The sequence below is a fragment of the Bombus vosnesenskii genome, unplaced genomic scaffold (genome assembly GCF_011952255.1).
Source record: "Bombus vosnesenskii isolate JDL3184/JDL3185 unplaced genomic scaffold, Bvos_JDL3184-5_v1.1 scf7180000013314, whole genome shotgun sequence".
Taxonomy (NCBI): Eukaryota; Metazoa; Arthropoda; class Insecta; order Hymenoptera; family Apidae; genus Bombus; species Bombus vosnesenskii.
This window is the reverse complement of record NW_022882960.1, coordinates 3,984,560-4,005,093: the sequence shown is the minus strand read 5'-3', so window position 1 is coordinate 4,005,093 and position 20,534 is coordinate 3,984,560. Positions and strand designations below refer to the sequence as shown.

The window sequence follows — 20,534 nt, the reverse complement described above, 5'->3', positions numbered from 1 at the left end:
TTCTTGTTCTCCTTCTTCTTGATTGCATATTTATATTCACTGATATAACTGAGTCTTTGTAATTAACAAGTAACTTCTTGCTAACTGTTATAACACACAGAATAAACAAGAAAACTTTATGAAAATAAAATTCAGAGAATGAATTTTTATTAAACTTTGTATTCTAATTTCCAATTGTATTTAATTCAACAAATTTTATTCCATTTCAATATGATTAGAAAATATTTATTCTATGTACATTTTATAGGAATTAACGCAATATTTCATGTTCCTTTAATAGTAAGGAAAACGTTGTGAAAATCAGATGAGACTTCTTAGAAACAGAAACATTTTAGAAAAACTTCCTCTCATATGTTCTGCGAACACCTAGACATTAATAAATGATAAAAATTAATTCAAAGATCCAAGCGTGGTATTATTGTCACTGATCCAAAGAAGATGTGTGAGATATGTGACATCCTAAGGAGAAATTAAAATAATAATGCATGTAAATGTAAGAAATAAATATATTCAATACGATGAAACGATTCGATTCACAGTGTGTATGTAACTGACATAAATTTATAAAACGTATTGTTCAAATGTTCCTTACACATGTTCGGGTTCAAATGAAAGAGTTGTAAAACGTGACCATTTGCCATTTCTTAACAATTCCGACTAATTGCAATTTTTTCAAAATATTGTTTACTACCGTCTAGTAAATTAATGCTTATAACGTCTTTAAAAAAAAAATTGGCCCAATTTTAAAAAAGTTATTTTGTTTTAGAGAGTGTACGAATACTTTTGTCCCCACCGTATATCGATAATATATTAATAATATTCTTATTAGTAAGAAAATAAATTATCACATATACAATAAACAATCGAAAAATAATACTCGGATAATAATTTTTAAAATACGTAATAATTATTTAAAAGATCAAATAATTTAGCAAGTCTCATTTTTATTACGAATCCTTCAATTATTTTAACGCTTATAATCTTTCTTAATCTTATAATTATAAGCTTTTTATAATACAAACTGTGCTCTGTATAAAATTTATATCCCCTTCTATTTAAAAAATTGTTTTCTTGCGTTTTTTTGGCAATTATACACGTTGTTCGTCATTTCAAGTCCTTCAGAATCTTAAGAGCTCGTTAAGATTCCAACAAGGGTGAACGAGAATCGATCTCTTTGTTTTTCTCGAAGGTGGACTTTCACAATTCGCAAGCTGGAGAAGCTCGTTCGTTTAAGGAGCGGGGAGGAAGTAACAGTAAATGTATAAAGATCATTGATATTCCTTTAATTGGATGGAACGCGTTGTTTTCGTCGTTCGGATTCTTTTCATCTGGCTTGAAAGTATACCGTTGCCTGTTCGTGAGAGAAGTGTGTCAGAATGTTTTTTTTTGTCTGTTAGTGAATCGAAAGGTTTGATCAAAGTGCATTACAATTTCGGTTCCAATTTCACGCCGCCAGAAGCTCGGATATATTTATTCATACAGATTTCGTAAGTGAAGTGTACATTTGCATATAGGGTTACAGATGTGGAGAATGGCTACTGAATACAATATCGTTTAGAAACAATGTCTTGGATTTAGCCAGGTTCTGATATACTGGTATACCATAATATATGATGACTTTCTTTAATAGAATTTTAATTTTAATTAAATCAGATTTTAGTTAAAATTTGGGAAGTTTAACCGAAGCATTTAAAGAAATGTTAATAACGTTAAAGGTTCTAATCTTTAATGTCTAAAGATTTTAATCTTGTACGTTTGAAGATTTTGATATCTAATCTTATAACTTATCTAGTAACTTAATTGTGGACTACGGACATATTCTCAAGTAACTAAATATCTGACATTGATTACGTTTGAATTTGTATTTTTTTCTTTTTCTTTTTTTAGTACATTATTCCATTAATGCGTGATATACGAGACTCCGAGAAACCAAACTGACCAACTCCGCTTCTTGTTAATTAATTAATTGGTAACGTCGTTGCATCACTATTTGCATCACCCGATTAACGTTCAATTCTCAAACAGCAAATGACGCAACTCGTACAAATTCATCGACGTAGCAAGGAAACGTTCGAAATAAATAGTGGTAAATTCTAAAGTAGCTTTAAAAAACAATGTTTATAACATCATCGCTTTGCCGTATTTTTCTATTTGTGTTGATCAACGTGGCTTTCGAACGTGATTGTTTAGACAGATAATTTATACATTCGAACAAATAGATTCAACCGGCAAGAGTGCATTTAATTAGACACTAGCTATAATTTCGTTCCAATAATTACAGTTCGAACGAATACAGTTCCACTGTACGGCAATGAAAGCGTCAACTAACACAACGAAATTGCCTTGCACTATTCAAATGGCGAAAAAACGGCACATCGCGAGATCGGAACACCCGTTACGTACCGACACGCATGCCGTTGCACTCCGCGCGGCAAGGACGCAATCTGGAACAGCCGCAAACGGACTTCACTGCTTGAGAGATCGCTGATTGTGACTGGTTGCTGACCACATCTTGCACGTCCGGATTCTACAGAGAATAAATGCATAAACGACACCACGAGAAAGTCCACTATGTTTCTCTGTTCTGTTTTTCTATCCTAATGCTTCTAATGCGTTACATCAACTGTTTCTTTTTCATTTTCTCTCTTGGTAGCTTCGATTAATATCCTGTTTAATATCCGGTGTCCTTCCACGCGAGCATTTCGTTATAGAGTGAAAAATATCGGTCGTTTGTACGTGAACGAAGAATCGATCTTCATGGTGAATTACGGTGACTCGCGAATACTATGCAAACACACGGGATAGGCGTAAATCATTCCTGGACGATCCATGAATGTTGCACACGAATAGATTTTACGGCGCATGCAGTGGCTACAGAAAATATCGTGGCATGTTAGTTTGTTGACTCCGATATATTAAATCTCGTATCATTTTAATGGAGCTTTTATATGAGTGCAAAAGTTTGATACTACGAAGATGAAATATTGTAAAGAAACGCTTGATTGGAAGATAGGGACGTGTGCAAATATGTACTTTTTGTAGCCACGGTAAATTCAACGATATAATTGTGTAGATTTTAATTACGGTATGCAACGCTTTGTTAAGTTTGTCGATTTTAACTGTATTTTAGAGTTGAGTTAGGTTTTCGCGTAGCACGCCTAAATACAACCGAGCTTCGTGAATTTTTCTTCGGACAACTATCGACAATGTAGGATCAGACTCTTTTCAGACGTAAGGGCACATTCAATTTTATTTTTTATTTTATACAAAAGAGATTCGTGAAAAGGTTTTACTGTTTATTTCCTTAAATAATAATACAAAGCAATTTAGAATGTTATAAAGAAATAGTACGTATATGTTTATACGTAACCATTGTATGGCGAAACGTCGTTGATGATTGGAATAGGAGCTCGAGAATTTTGGAAGTTGAGTTTTGCGCGATCAAAGACGTCCGATACAGTGCCATCGCAGTTGGAAGTTTCAACACAAGATTATGAAAAGTTAATTTTAGTAACAAATGAAGTAAGAAGGAAGATTAAAAGTTCGTAACGTTCGTTAATGTCTTTTTTCCTATAAAAAGGTTCAATTTAAGCCGTAGAAATTTAAACCGTGTATCAAACTTCCTACTCACACTCCACAATGAATGAATCTTTAGCAACTTTTTAATTTATTATACATCAAGATACTTCTTATTTCGAAAGTTTTCATTTGTAAAACTACACAAAAGGAATTTTTTGTTAATTCTTTTGTTAAATCTTTTTGTGTTTCATCCAAGGTGTATTGTTACACATTTTTGGGAAACGGTAAGTTTCTCGCCATTTTCATAATTTTTTATAAACAGATCATATTACATGCTCTGCCTATGAATTTTCATTCTTCTCTCCCTCGCGTTTCCCACGATCTTATTTTTCCCAATGATTGTAACGAGCGTAGAATTGCGAGATGCCTTGCGATTTATAAGCTTCTCCAGCGTACAGTTAGTATGAATCATGTTTCGATGGTCCACAGCACCATCCGGCATCTCGAGTAATTCAATCTCAGCATTCCATAGTGATCATTCACAATAATTTATTTTAAAAATTCAGCAACTCATTCCTCGATGAATATTATCATAAGATTAATATTATCATTAATTATCATTAAAAGTCATCGTTAAAAAATTTTGAATTTGTAAACATAAGAATTTTAAATACAGATGTATACCCAAAAATATTGGAAATGTAAATGTTTGTTATAAATTTTTATTAAAAATATGGTTCTTCTACAAATTGGAAATTATATACACATACGTATACATAATAAGTTGCAGAAAAAAATGATATCTTTGTTCCTCAAATATCTTCTCCCAAATTAGATAGCATTAAAAATATTTATTCGCAAAGAAATCCCTTAAATTTTTATAGAATTTTAGAGAGAACAAACATTTTTTTACTGTGTGTACTCAAATAATTCAATAATCCTTTAGTCGTTAACTTTTAACGTTTTACGTTTAATGTCATTTCCTTTGAAATTGCGTGCAGATTTTTACATTTATTAAAACTTCTAATACAGATCTTGCATATTATCTGAAACGTTTTTACTCCAACTTATTTAAAAAATTTCATTTTTCACAGTGAATAGATCAAGAATTATGGAAGAAGTGACTTTTAAAATTATAATCATGAGAACTTTTTAATTTTTGCAGCGATAAATATATTTCTTTTAAAAATCAGCTGTTAGATATTAATTTATAATCATTCGTTACCAATAAATTCGATTCGGTAGCTTAACAATTCGATTCATTATGTTAAAAGTTACATAGAACTCAAATTATTAAATGTTCTTTCCTTTTAGACACTATCCTTCGTTAATTTAACGGGCTACCTTTATTCATTTTGTTTTTGCGACTCGTGAGCTTTTTTATTATCGTGCGATTGCTATGAAAATAAGTTTACTAGGAAATGTTGAATAATTTCCAAATTTATTATGATTTATTAAAGAGATCTGGGCGAATATAACTAGATATCCTTAATCGTGTTCCTTCGTTTACCTTGAAACGAAATTTCTGATACCAGTTTTTTTCCCAATAAACAGTTTTTTTCAAGGTTACTTTCGATTTTCAAGTTTGATGGTTTTGATTTTAAATCTGTTACTGGAGACCCGTTGTTTTTTTATGTGTCTTAAAAATATCAACAAGTGTGATAGAAAGAAAATATTTTTAAAACAGCAATTGAGAATTCATTGTTTATAATTTTTATTTACTGTAATTTATAAATATTTACTTAAGGAAAAACAAATTGTTTGATAATAATCGCACGATGGTTTTATTATTAACTACCAGTAAATTTCCTTAAAAAACTAAACAAATTAAAAACATATAAATTTTCAATGCTGTTTTATAATACATCATCGAGAATATACAATTGTATTCGATATATTCTGAGCGTGTAAGGAATGTAGATACATACATATACAATTCGAAAAATGTGTTAAGGTTGAGAAGCAATTAGCAAATAGAAAACTAATTGTATACTATATTGAATAAACTATACCTAACTTTTTACGAACTTTATTATACATTAATGCTGTACAGCTTTATTACTAACATACTTTAAATGTAATTCAACGATATAGCTTCTATATTATTTCATATCACTGACTATATTTTACAAAAATAATTTTAATAAAATTCCTATGTCTTTTCTCTAAAATCTCAAAAGCACAGGCATATATTAATCAAAAATTTATTCTACTAAAGAATTCAAGAAACAAATCACTCGATGACAAAAATTTCCTGTCCCAATTAGCCGTTTAATACAAGCTTCAATCAGCAGAATTAAGGTAGGTCATGCAGATCTAATCTACTCATACTTATCAGATAAACACGAAGCCTAATCAGTGAGTCATCTTATGTTCCAACTACCATCCAGCACGTTCTATTAGAGCGCAAAAACTACAAAATTACTTGCGAGAAGAATAGGAACGTATATATGAACATTCTAATAGCTTCTTGACTATTACGATTTATCACTGAAAATGTACTTCCTACTGGCATGAATTTTCGTTTACTATATGTGTATATACGCCATAACCACTATAGTATTCTATGTAAATTTGAATTTGCTATTGAATGGAAGAAGATAAGTTTGAATAAGTCGATTAGCGTGATGCGATATATCTAGGTTTAACACAGTAAAATCTCAAAAATTGAGAGACGTAACAATTATCAGAATACGATTATATCCGCAATTTTGGCTACGAATCGACTCTATTTCTGACGTACATATACGAAATAATCACTTGAGGTATAAAATTCAAAGGAAAACTTAACGAATCTTAGGCAATTTTTATTCGCATCAAAAATATACCGAAGATCGTAAATTACTAAATTTTTAGTTAACGATTTCTACATGATCAACCACATAACGTGCTTCAACGTTGAAACAATGTTAAAAACAATTGAAAAAAAAATTAAATTTCCATGAAGAATTAACAAACTGGAGGTCTACAAATTTTTAACGCTACTTTGCATCATGAAAAATATATAAAATCGTTCGATGTTTAAATCAATAAATAAGAAAATTGATATATGAAGTTGTGATTAGGGGTGGTTTGCCCCAATTTACCCTCTGTACGCAACGAATGTACAAGGGGTGAGCAGCCGTGGCCGAGTGGTTAAGGCGTCTGACTCGAAATCAGATTCCCTCTGGGAGCGTAGGTTCGAATCCTACCAGCTGCGAATATTTTTTTTCCACCCTCACACACCCCATTTAACTCGAACCCCTCCAATCGATTCCTTCTTCGGGTATAATCAGCCTTCCCTCTGTAAAACGACCGGGTTTCACTAGAACTCGACGACCGATCGTCTTTCACCATTAACTTCTTCGTCACGCGTATGTACTTTTACGATTCGAGCACGTTCGTTCTATCCACTCGAAAGTAAAGGCAGAAGCGGCGGAATTAGTGAAAGTAGTAAAAACACCGTGAAGGAACAAGTCCGACGCTTGAAACTGCGTCGAATTGTTCGTAAGCATCAATAGTAACATTATGTTAAATTACGTGTGATTATGGTGGTGCGCGTTTGGATTTAATTATATAGTCGGTTTTTAATGGTGGTAATTATGGTAACGCTATTTTATGGAGGAATGAATGGTAGGTTGTTTGAGGAGTTAGTTATTAGTAGACTGGATGCTTATGTAGTTCTGGGAAATTTCAAGACGCGAAAATGTACAAAATGTGCATGATTTTTAAACGTATATATAGTATAAAATGTAGAGTATCGAGGTTATGATATTTAGAGGATGAAGTAAATTTTTATCTAGGTCGTGTTTCTTTACTTTTGTTCGTAAAGGTATGAGATTGCATAAACGTTCAAAGTATATATTTATTACTGTTAAGCATTTTATAATTTCATTTTATTATATTTGATTAATTATTGCATGGATTTTAATGAGCACAAATATTAATTTTAAAGCAACGTGATCTATGCTAGCTGTCTAACAATGTGCTTCAAAGTTATTACAACAAATTATACGAGTGTTGTTGGTTTAAAATAAAAAATTAGTATAGCTTTTCTTATTCCAATTATAATTCTGATTTAATAAGACTGTATTTCTACTGCACCTTTAATTTTACGACTACATCCGTGTACATTATAAAGTAGTAAAAATGTTTATTATAGTCAATAAAAATCGATCGTATAAAAGTGTTCCAAAGAAAAAATTCTCATAGACTTCGTTAAAAAAGATGAAATTTATTAGCGCATTTTTATTCAATTTAAATTTTTATTCAATTTATTAAAATCGTTAATATCTACGTAAATCAATAACAATAAATGCAATTAAAGTGCAAGAAAGAATTCTAATTAAAAAGTACATATATTAATCATCATTTGGATCCATATTATATCCTTCGTAATTCTTCCACATAATTAATGGAAAGCGTAGGCAAATTCCAATTAAATTGCATCGTTACAAGTATCAAAGAAATCATAAGAACATTCATGTATATCGTTCTTTTGTAAGCATGTTCTCAATCCGGCACATATTTTACGTCACACACACGTGTGTTGTAAAATTATGCTTAATATGCTTAACAATTAAAAATTGGTAATTCAACAAAGAACGCGAAAAGTCGGCCCACGGAATGTAGTTATTTCTACAATAGAAGAAGGAAATGCCGGACTGGCAATTTGTTTCATCACTTTCTCTCTAATTTGTTTTGCAATCGTCGACGTATTTAAACAGCTTCCTACATTCCGACCCGCTTAAATACCCACTCATCGAACCACTATTAATCCCTAGCGTGTTCAATAATATTGAAGAGAATCTTCATAAAATATTTATTTTTCTTCCTGATAAATTAGTTGAATGGTTTTGATTTCAAAGTGAAGGAAATAATAATAAGTTCTGAAAGAAATTAATTTTAGAATTATCTACATAATATTTGATCAGACTACTAGAGTAATGTAAAAATTGATAAGTAAGTATTTTAAATGACAAATTGAAAGTTGAATATTGTTTTTAAAGTAACAATTATAAATTAAGTGGTACAGATATATATGTATACAGTGGAAAAGAAAACAGAAAGAAGGTATAAAATAAATAGGATACGAATAAACATTATTTTTTATTAACTTTGTTTGTCTTTATAAACACAATTTATCATCAACATATTCTTTGAAATAGACGATTATCATTGACTTGATAAACAGTCAGATACATAAATATTCCTATTATATATTTTTTGAGTAAAAAATAAAAAATTTTAACGAAAAATCAATACCTAATATACATATACCTGAGAATATTATTTAAATTCCAAAGCAAGCAATATATATTCAAAATTACAGGATCTTGTCTCTTCTAATTACTTCATCATTTCCATCGTTTGCCAAATAAGAACAGCGATCATCTCCCATAACAGTCACAAGTTACATAGAAATTCAATCCCGCACGATTATTTAAGTTAATGTTATTGATAAAATTGTAGAAGTCACGAGTCGTAAATTACTACTAATTTTCTTGCATAAGAACAACGTAGGCAATGAATCAGTCAAAAAGTTTGCAAACAAATTTTACAAACTACAAACGTACAAACAACCTAATTATTCTATTCAACGTAACATCTTAAAGGTTTAAAAGAGAAATCTACGTATAACCTGCTTGTCAATTCAGTAACTTGTATAAGAGCAGCAAGTTCGATGATGAAACAAATAAAGTTCTACAAGTAAATGTTACAAATTACAAGTCAGCTGATTATTGCGAAACCATAAAGAAAAAGAAAATAGGTGTACAACCAATGATTTGCAATGCGCCAGTTCACTAACATTATTAGTCGGTATATTATTATACCATACCGATGTTAACCAAAATGAATGCCTGTGAATCGATCATCGGTCTCATGGCGAAAAAACGTGTTTCCTTCTGACCAGAAAAGGGTGGCCCGGCTAGGAAAAGTAGATCAATTAACAACAAGCAATTTCATTCATTACGTGGTTGGATACGGAATGCGACTGGAACTATTAAAGCTGCGAGAGTTAGCCGCGACGTTTTGCTTTTGCCAGACGACCGGCCATTTAACGGTCCGCTATAATTGAGCACGATGAAAAATCCCGCTCGAATTACCGGCCGGATCTTCTTTATTCATTGATTATTCGCTTCTTGCTGCGTTTCTTTCCGCGAACTCACCTGAATTCCTAGATAATTCGCCTGCCGTCGCGATTGGCAAACCGCGATCGTGGTTTCGACGTGTATCGTAGGCGCGTAAATGTCATAATCGCGGCTATCGCGGAAACGACGTTTAAACGTTGCTACGTTAATCGTTGCTGAGCTATCAAAGCGAGGTTCTTTACCTACGAGGAAATACCTGTTGGCATTTCGCGTAGAAACGATGGCTATCTTTGTTCATTTATGCTTTTTAAAAAAACTACGTTTCGCGTGTTTTACAAACACTTGGGCGGAGAATCAATTCATGAGACGCGAATATGGTAGTGGCCACGTCATAGATTCAAGGAAAGTGTAGGAGTTCGTACGATCTCTTAAAGAGGAGCTGACAACAAGGTAACAAATAACATAGCCTCAAAAAGCGAAGATGTCCAATAGAAGGAAAAAATACATTTCTGTTAATTCTTTCATCATTTCAAGCTTTCATCATTTATTTATGTATGTGTATCAATAATATTTTAATATTCGATAATAGTATAATAAGAATGAATTTGTTGATAAATTAATAAAATAGATAATATTCGGGTTATTAGGATATATTTTTATCTAAAATCTTTCACCGATTATTAGAATGCGAAAAGTTTGAAAAAATTCGTTTGCATTTTAGCAAGGCTTTTAGTGTCAAGAAAATATTCCTTGGCATTTGACGTGGAAAATGATGGTTATCTTTATCAGTTTATTTACACATTCCTCGGTTTCATGGAGCAAAGTGTAAATACTCTTTACTGGTTTTAAATGCTTGAGGTTAATTACCTGTGTATTGTATAGTGCTAGAAAAGACGTAAATGTGATTGATTCTTCAGAGTTCGTTAGAGTCATAAAATGGAAACGACAAGGATAATATCTCGTACCGTTTTATGAGCGTTATTCTCCTTGATGGATTCTTAAGATGAGTTACCGTAATGTATCAAATACATATAATATAACACATCAAAATTGATGTTTCCGAGTTGCGTCAGTCTTGAAGCAAAGCTGTGATATAGTGATAATAATGCCTATTTTTCTCTTGATTTTTCTATTGATAGCGTTTTTCTTTTTTTATGAACTGCAGTAAAATTGTTATGTAATTTATGTCTTTATATGTCTGAGCAATGTACGGTCATAAATTGACGGATTTAAAAATCCAAATAAAAGTTTATGCGTGTGATTCACGCGTCGATTCACGTTTATATTGCTAAAAACCTATTTGAATATGAAAGTCGAGAAAAGGACCGGTTATGGGCGCGTCGAAACTGTTAATGTTTTTTATTAAAAATTCGTATGTTACCAAATATAGATTCAATACTTTCTATTGATCATCTGTAACACCGTGGACAAAGTTTTATAACGAGTATCTTAGCTCTCAAAGATCGCTCTTTGTGCATTTTTTGTTATAAAATTGTATAGATTCTTCTAGTTAATCAAGTCTTATTGTACACAGCATATATGGTAATTTTTATTATGCTTTTCTTATTATTATTCTTATTATGCTTATTTTTTTCTCCGTTATTTAGATTATGCTCTGAATATTCCATCTACCATTAATTCGAAGCCTTCCTTGCTACATCTACTTTCTTTTACAAATTCCAAACATACATACATACGTATGTATGTAACACTATAATAAGCACAAGAGGTGGCAAATTGTATCTTATTGCATGGTACTTCGTAACCTTCTAATTGCATATCATGTAAAGCAATTTATGAATTATCATTTAATGTTATTACCAAAGATTCTTAGCATACGTTTATCACATTGCATATTCATTAAGGATCATGCGCCTTTCAAACTCTCTATCAGTAGCGTAGATAAATAGATACGCGTACGACATACTTTTTCGGTAATACTTATAATGCACATTAATTACAATTCGCACACTGTACATTATACACACGTAATTATAAATTATAATGTACATACGCACTATGCAAAGTTGTTAATTACGTATATATGTATTACGTAATATATATTTAAATACTACGCAATATAATTTACAATTTCAGATTTTATAAAATAATTTTGCAACAGATTCTTCTTAATGATAAATTACCATCACGATATTACGTAAATATAAACTAATAAAAAATGATAATTCAAGAGTTGGAATGGCGAGGACGATGTAAATACTAAAAACATAAATTTCCGACTTTCTTTGCGAGAAAGGATGTAAATTCCACGCAGAATATGGCAATGAAAGTTATAAACGTTAGAATAATTTATTTCAACTATTAAGGCTATCTCAAGATCATAAAAAGATGAAAGTATAATTTTCAAATAAATTAGTTTAACCAACCTGATACATTTTTTATTATATATTCTTTTTTTAAATCTGTAAACATGACACATTCTGAAAATCTATGGCGTTCGTCCGATGAACAACGACAAAATCGACAGAAATGTGTCTTTTCTTTTTTCTTATCTTTATCGAAATTCTTCACTTTTTCCGTCCACATCGTTTACTATTTCAATTACGTTATAACGCAACAGCAGAAATTTAAACGCATTAAACCCATTAAAAGCAACAAAACAATTTTAACGCCATGAGAAAGGAGCCAAGACGTACAACTTGCTAAATTGCCAGGATTCCGAAAACCACAATGTCTTTGGCACCATCAATCTCCATCCCAAATGTCTAGAACCATCGTGAGATTAGAATAAAACCTCACGCCAAATCTCCATACAATTCATCGTGGCGATCTCTAAAGAGGTTAACGAGCTACAAACTGCCTAAAATTCAGCCAGCAATTTTGTTCACGGAGCTCGTTGTCCGTCGACCTCGACCTTATCGTTCAAGAACAGGAAGTTCTACGAACTAGTCACGATTCCACGCTTCTCATACATATGCTTCTTTATAGTTATATCCGCTTTATAAGAATTTCTGACTATCTTTAATGAGTGTTTTGATTCGTTTTTTAAGGACCTCTGACTATCTTCGAAAGTTTGTTGTCCAATGAGTTCGCACCTACTCTTCGTCGGTATCGTTCACGACACGATTACAATGGACAGGTATTTTCAAGTTCAGAGTTCTCTTGATCCTTCTCTGATTTCTACTAGACTGCGCGTTATTATTACAAATAAATATTTTTATGAACGCAACTGCATAAACAGAAATTAAAGAGAGATTCGTGTTATCTGTTAAAAATGATAACTGTGCTATCGCTTTAAAGCGATCACTGCTCGTTTAAAGGATAAACGATATAACTGTGGATCATATAATAGGAATTCATTAATTTCCCTCTCTGCCTATTATTTTCCACGCTCGCATAATAGGTAATCACATTCAAATTACCAGGTTTAACCAAGAAAGATTCACTGGATCGCATATTAATTAACATTTTATCGGATTAAATGAAGATCAGATAAATAAAGTTCCAGTGTAAAATACAGCGAAAGTTAGAATTTTCCAGTAAATATAACGTGTTCTTATACCAGTAGATAGTAGCGTAAATTATAATCAGTTCGCCATTTGGCACACTCTGTCATTAACACGTCGACTGCCAGGAACAAAAGTACGAACAAATAAAAATCGACCTAAATAGAAATCTATATCAATTTTCACAAAAATACCTATATGTTTTCAGTAACCATAAAAAAGGAGAAAAATCTGAAAATCGTTACTTTATTCGATTTAATAGTTTTGATGTTCTAAAGACATTAGTAGCGTGAATTCTCAATGACCAACGTGACAGTCAACGATAGTTACATAACATATCAACAACCACGAGCCGTGATAGTCTGTCGTCTCCCATACACGAATATTTATAATACAACCAATCGACATCGTATGGATCGATATCGTCGATCGGTCGAAGGTCGAGTACACGACTTAGTCTGAAGAGAGCCGTTGATGGACTCGGTATCGGTCGGTGTGCTCGTCGGTTGCTGGTTAACTGTAAAATGGCGAGTTCCGCTATTCCGTTGGTCGGAAAAAGGACGACGAGGCGTCTCGAGAGGTGTGTGGGGCACCAAGGTGATCGTACGGCCTTGTGTCACGTGTTCGTCCATTAACGTCGCCTCGTATGTAGGCTATGAGCAAGAGACCGAGAGTTCACGCGTGTGCATCTCTGCCGCGTGGAAACCCGAGTGCTAGAGAAGTCGTACGTTTCTTCGTTTCGTTTGATTCCTTCGCGTCCCGTTTCGATCATATCCTTGGTGGAACACGACCACGCTCTGATGCGCTTTCACCGAGCCGTGTCGCGGTTTGCGATTATTATCATCCGGCTGTATTCATGCCCCTGCTGAATCATCTCACTACTTTCTGGGTCAATAGTCTCTCCACGCGATCACCTGAAGCATCTTGGAATTTGGTTGGTTGGCAGATCTAGACTTCCGTTGGTGATCGTTGATTGATCATTCAGTGGAGAGTCGTAAAGTATAGATAGTTCGGTTGATGTTTCTTTGAATGTAAGGTCGCGGATATTTATGGAAATAAATGCGTCTGTACGAACGCAATTAGAGAAATAAAATTTAAAATGGAGATTTATTTCTTTGCAATATTACAGTAAGTTGTCTCTATCTTGGATATTCTAAGAAACTGGTGATTAGCCTGCCGATATTCATGAAAAGTAAGGAATTATCTTTGACATAGTATTATAAATATTATAGATATAGAACGATAGATTATTCTAAATGTTACAGTATAACGAGTACGATACACTGTCTTAAATACTTGAGATCTGAAACAGCAGATATGCATTCTACGCGTTTCTAGATCTCCAAGTATTTAAATACATAAAAATCGTAGTCCAATAATTAGGTTGTTGTAAGATATTCAACATATGGATACTTGAAATAAAAGGGATCGTGTAGATTGTGTACTTTAATTTCTGGTTTGAAGAAAATTCTGTGTTGGCAACATTTGTCTTAGCTTATTATGGGAAATCTCAAATTTCGCTTTCATGATTTAATTATGGCATAGTTTTGTATCGATGTACGAGTATATATGTGAGAAAGTACCAGGTAACGAGATACGCGAGCATAATCTATTTCTAAAGTTCCAAAATAAGTAGATCAATTAATAATCATAGTTTACCGGTGAATAATAGTTCGTAGCAAACATCATTTTAGAATATCAAGAAAATTATATCTTTGACATCTTTAATAATGTTAGTAACTTATAAAATGTTTGCAAATCGTTTCGTTTCATAAGAACAATAAAAATTGTTAAATAAATGTATTGTTCGTAGGAAACAATCAATTCCGTGGGCGTAAAAATTGACTAATGACAAGTACATCCATCATGCGAGGCGGAAAGTTCAACAAATCATATTTTACAGTTTCTGAATGATTGCAATTGCTAGAGTTTGGAGGAGAGTAATAGATCGTGACTGTTACGAAGGCGTTTTCGAGTGATCAGATATCTTGTCTTTCACGCTTAAAAGGTTAACTGATTAATTGTTTAATAATTAACTATAGACTCGCGATTTGTATACTTAATTAGTATAGTCAAACGCCAAACGTTAATATACTAGCAACCGCTAATTAGTTGAATCATTAATAAGTAGTAAAAAGTTCTACTAATTAGTTCTGTCTACGTAAGTGAGCTTTATTGTGATTTTCATGGGATTGACGCTGCGTTTTAAGAGAATTTTAATTTTGGTGCTAATTTTATTTACCACGAAAGTGTTTTAAATTTCTATTGACGAAATTTGGTTCGAAAGATAATTCCAATTTCGTGGAAATTATAATCACGAAGAAATTGTAATTATATAAAATATCTGTTTAATTCCAAGAGAATTTCAATTGTACGGAATTTAATTCGAAGGAGCATTTAATTTCATAAAACTCCGATTCTACGGAATATCAATGTAATTCTAGAACATTAAATTTCGCGAAACCTTCGGAGCAGTTTCATTTGATTAAATTTCCAATCCTGATAGAATTTGACGAATTTCTACTAAATATTCATGCGACTACGAGGAAAATTTCATTTGGCGGAATTCTAAGATAATTTTAATCTTAGAAGAACGTTAGTTAGTCCCAAGATAGTTGCTCTTAATTTTGACAAAATCGTAAAATTATTCTGCAAAATTTGTACATTATTAAGCGCTCTAGTTTTATAAAATCACCAATTTTTAATTTTAGAAGGACTATAATCCTATAGCCTTCCTATTTCCAAAAAAATCTATTTTACCATAATTCTAAGATAACCAACAACAATAAAAATCTTAAAAATTCAAAATCAAATCATTAAAAATCCAACCTTAAAAACATTTTCGAACGTTAAAAACTTCCCATGCAGCTAATAGAAATAGTATTATACATAGTATTTAGAATAATGTTGCCCAAGGTTTAGAAGGAAAGAAATTTTAGCTATCATTTTAATTATTCATTTAAAAATCCTAAATCTTATATAAATTAATAAATAAGAAATTAAATTAGAGATATAAACTATTCAGCTTAAACTAAGAATATCCCATTTTAGTCTACATTTTTGATATCGATGGTTCTTGCTGACTGCAGCTGCTCTTTTTGAATTTCCTTAGTTTTAAAGTTTCTAACGATATTCGCCGAATATTGCTCCAAATATTATAGTCATCTATAATATCTGTTATAGTGCAACATTATTGAATAGCGCAACTCTGACAGAATCTAATACCTACAGTACAGCTTTGATAGAACTCTAAAATTGACCTAAATAAACACAAATAATAGAACTTCGTTTACACGAACTCCACCTAATTGAACGAAATTCTAGTTGCTGGCCAAATAACTGAATTACTGGTTGCATTCGCTTATCTGAACGCGAACTGTTATACGAAGATCATAGGAGAAGAACGTAATAACATCGTAATAACAACGATAAGTACATCTTTGTTAATTTTCTGACTTTAATGTCATTTTATGACCAAAGAGCAATACTTTATTATGACATGGTTGAAAATAAGAACAAGCTGTTAGGTCAAAAGTTAGAAGCCTCATAAAAACAGCTTTCTAAACTTTTCAAAATTTTCAACTTTCGCAAGAATTAAATCCTATGTTTGCGGTATCCCGGGTTTCAAGCACGTTTTCAATAGTACGTTGCACTTTGAAGCGACCACGAAGTCAGTTCTTTAAGATGACGAGGTTTTGCGAAAATCGAACGCGCAATCATTAAGACAAGCAATGATACTCGAATATCTTCGTTATTTTCATATTTTCGTGAACAAACTAAATAAAAAGACATTTTTGGTAACACGTACAACATGTGAAAAATGAAAAATACGACTTATTATGTCTTCTCCTGTAGTTTTCATATTAACTTCAATTACATGGATTGTTTGTGCCATAGCAAGTTTGTTATAAACGGAGTTCTATTGCAACGCGTAAATTTCGGAAATATATCATCCCGATGTGTTGACAGCAATATGATTATTTGTATCGATCTCCGATGCACCATCGACCTATGTGGCTCCTATAGAAATGTTGGAGCATACTTGCGATGACCTCGCGAGTCGGACGAGGTCATCGTCGATGATCAATCGGGGTTGGCACAGGCTAAATGCAGACAATGGCCTTACGAAAGGTTTCTCTGCTAGGCGAACTCTTTAAAAGTCGATATTAGAGAATGCCTCGCGAGCTAGTGTCTTTGTTCGTGCTCTTTGAGCCGCTCCACTCCGTATGAAAGACTATTACGACTGAATATTAGCTTTTACACCAACGAAAATTTATCATCGATCTGCAATCTGGCAAGAGTATAACGTATTATATTACAAATATCGAATCGTTCCTCGTGATAAATTTGCAGCGTTGGTCGAACGTTCAACTTTCTTCGATACTACTTTAATAACTTGCTATCTTCAACGTCGGAATTCTTCTTTCGTAAGCAATCGACAACAGAAGGAAGCTAGCGAACAAGAAGAACAAGGGACGCACAATATTACAATAAATATTGTATATAAAAAGACACTTAATACTGGTTTATTCTTTAAGAAACGATTATTCTACAAAACTCATTAATCAAAAATCCTGTAATTCGAAAGAATTTTGCTGAGTTAATGTTTTCTGAAAATTAAAAAACCATGGGATTAACGTTATCACGGATTAGATCTCCTTGCAATTAAGAATTTCGTCGAATTAAATTGTTCCTCAAAGTTACGTAAATATTTTGTAGTATTCAAATTCCATTAGGGTAACTCTCATTCGAATATCCGATTTCTGCGCTGTGCATGCTCACTGATTTCTAGGACTGAGCAGTTCTTTCGCGCATCAGCCAATTAGGCCCACCGCGAATAAAAAATCTGTCCTTGCTTTTAATGGATCGCACTCTGTCTATGTATCAGCGTATTCACACACCTAGCTACTTTAGCACTACGGATACTGATTTTTGAGCATCGAATTACCAGCAAGGACTTACCAACAAGATTTCCCTGAAAAGTTTCGTACGAAGAATGAAACGAATGACAGAATCTTTAATTGGAGAAACCTGTGAGGAAAGGTGAAGTGTCTAGTAAAGAAATCTGTATGCTTCTAAACAATGACCCTGCAATATTATATTTATGTATGATCTTTTTAATAAAGATGATATATAAGATGAAGAATTGAGAGATTGAATTGCTCATCCTGAAAATAAATAATATAACAGCTATTTCTCACTGATCATTTCACTAATCATCGTAGATAGGTTACTAGAAAATGCTATAAAATTAGCAGAAAGGATACAATAGCCGACTACGGCATTTCTCAACTAAGTCAATTCACCGCAAATGTTCTCAATGAGTCTTAGATCAACAGATTATCGATTTAACACATAATCCGCTATTTTTCTATAACCCACGCAAATACAATTTTCGCCAGCTTTCATTGTATCGTATTTTTATTCCTTATATCGCACAAATACAAAATATCAACCAGTCAACAGTTGATTAATCGTTTTATTAATAATACGTGTCTATTATGTAGACTTATTTGTGCATGAAAGTGTTTGTGCAAAGACTTAAAAATTCACGGATAAACACGTCATCTATCATCTCCTACGCTTTCCTTGAGCTTGAAAAATATCTACTTGTACAATTTCTCCACTGAGCCTCTCATTTGGGGAAGGAGGTAGAAAGGGATGCTGACTCACGATGATTTCTTTCCACGAGTTTGAGTCGAATCGATCGATCCAGATAACGCGAACTGTGACAGACATTTTTGAAAGTTGAGGGCTATTAAGTCGCATGCTGCTGATTATCGGACCTGATAAAGCTAAAGAGGTTTAATTGAACATGTTTCGTCTGAACGTTTAATTAGGTTTGTAAGCTGTCTGTGCTAGTGCTGTGTGAAAGATTTAAAAGCTACGTTGTATAATCGTTGTATAACCGATATATGTATGTGTATATATAATATGTTCTTAAAATAGGAGGAAGATTTTGAAATAGGTTGGAGAAGTTTCGCTGTCTCTGTATATTTCTTGACATATTCGTACTTCAACGCTGCAAGTACTAAATTTATCGCGATGAACTTCAGATTTGCACGTATTTGAACGTGCTTTGGTAAATACCGATGCCTAATTTTCTGATGATTTTTATTGGAACAGGAATACAATTATTTGAAATATCTCGACTCAGAACTAACGTCTGAATATTTTCTTCGTTTGTAACGATATTGCAAAATGTTTAAATCATAATTTGTCATAAGTAGTTAAAAATGAATATACTACGTTGCTTCGTCAAGAAATAACGATGACTTTAGAAGAGCTCAGAAAAAATAATCTTAAAAAGAAATTTTTCTTTCGCGACATTCCTGCTCTCAAACCACTCATTATATCTTAAACCTATCATTATGTTTTATATAATATTATGCAAAATAAGAAGATATTTAGATATTCAGTGTAAGCTAGGTATACCCATTTATTTTCATTATACTACTTCTAATTATAATCATCAATATACGATATATTTATGTACACGTTGTAGCAGTTCTCGGTATTAAACTAACAGACGTTTATTTCGTTTTTATGGCTTATAGGAAAGATTCAGAAAGATCCACTTTTAAGCGGTCTGTAATAAATGTCGTTCGATCTTATAATTCATATGCATTTATGCACTTTCTCCCAAACAGTAACAAAACCAAAATTGACGATCATTCCTGCGAACACCTCTCCCATCATCATTACCAATACGCGTGTATACTCGCTTTTACAACCTTAAAATCATCGCAAACATCTCCGCTTTCACGCAGGGTAATCACGATAATAATACGTGTACAAACCAGAAATTTCTACTAATATCGAAAATTATAATATTCAATGGTTAATACGTATTCTTTTGTGAATTAATCATCTTTAACGACCAAAATCACGATGGTTAAGCGAACCAGGTGATTTCAACGCCTAAGGCTGAAGACAAACGGTGCATCGTTTATCGTGATGCGTGATTTGCGTTCGAATCTTTCGATCAAATAGTCTTTTATTCGAAATGTTCTTTCTTTCAAGATTCTTTTATCATGGGATATTTTCCATTAAAGATTGTTTTAATATTAAGTATTAATTAATTTGAATATTGTCAATGCCAAATATCTGCAATCAATCGAGCCAAATACTAACTAAATTAAAAGTTTTTGGATTATCGTATTTCTTTTATTTCGTTTAATTTTTAATTATTCTTTTTATTTAAAAAATTATTTTTCTATCTGTAACACTTCAACAATTGCGTTCCTTTTAAAAGTCTTCTCTTTTCGTCGCTAATTTATAAATATCTAATTATATGTCATATCGTTAAAAATGTTTAGACGGTTCCAAATTCTTCTAATTATTAAATACGTTTATATTTTCAGAGTTTGAATATTATGGAATATTTTGCTTTTTTAAAATTCTTCTCTTCTTAATCACCTATTCTTCTTCCATTGAGAATTTGAAATTTCCTGATTCTAAAACACGTTTATATTTT

General features: G+C 32.3%; 2 protein-coding genes and 1 non-coding gene across 4 annotated transcripts in view; 2 read left to right on the top strand and 1 right to left on the bottom strand.

The window, feature by feature from the left end:
- LOC117235010 overlaps positions 1-20,534 on the top strand; it is a 281,666-nt gene that overhangs the window by 113,933 nt on the left and 147,199 nt on the right. The window lies entirely within an intron of this gene.
- LOC117235009 (class A basic helix-loop-helix protein 15-like) overlaps positions 1-20,534 on the bottom strand; it is a 288,550-nt gene that overhangs the window by 167,371 nt on the left and 100,645 nt on the right. The gene's annotated exons all lie outside the window — the stretch shown is intronic.
- Trnas-cga lies at positions 6,637-6,718 on the top strand. The gene has a single exon. It is a non-coding gene; the product is annotated as a tRNA-Ser (tRNA).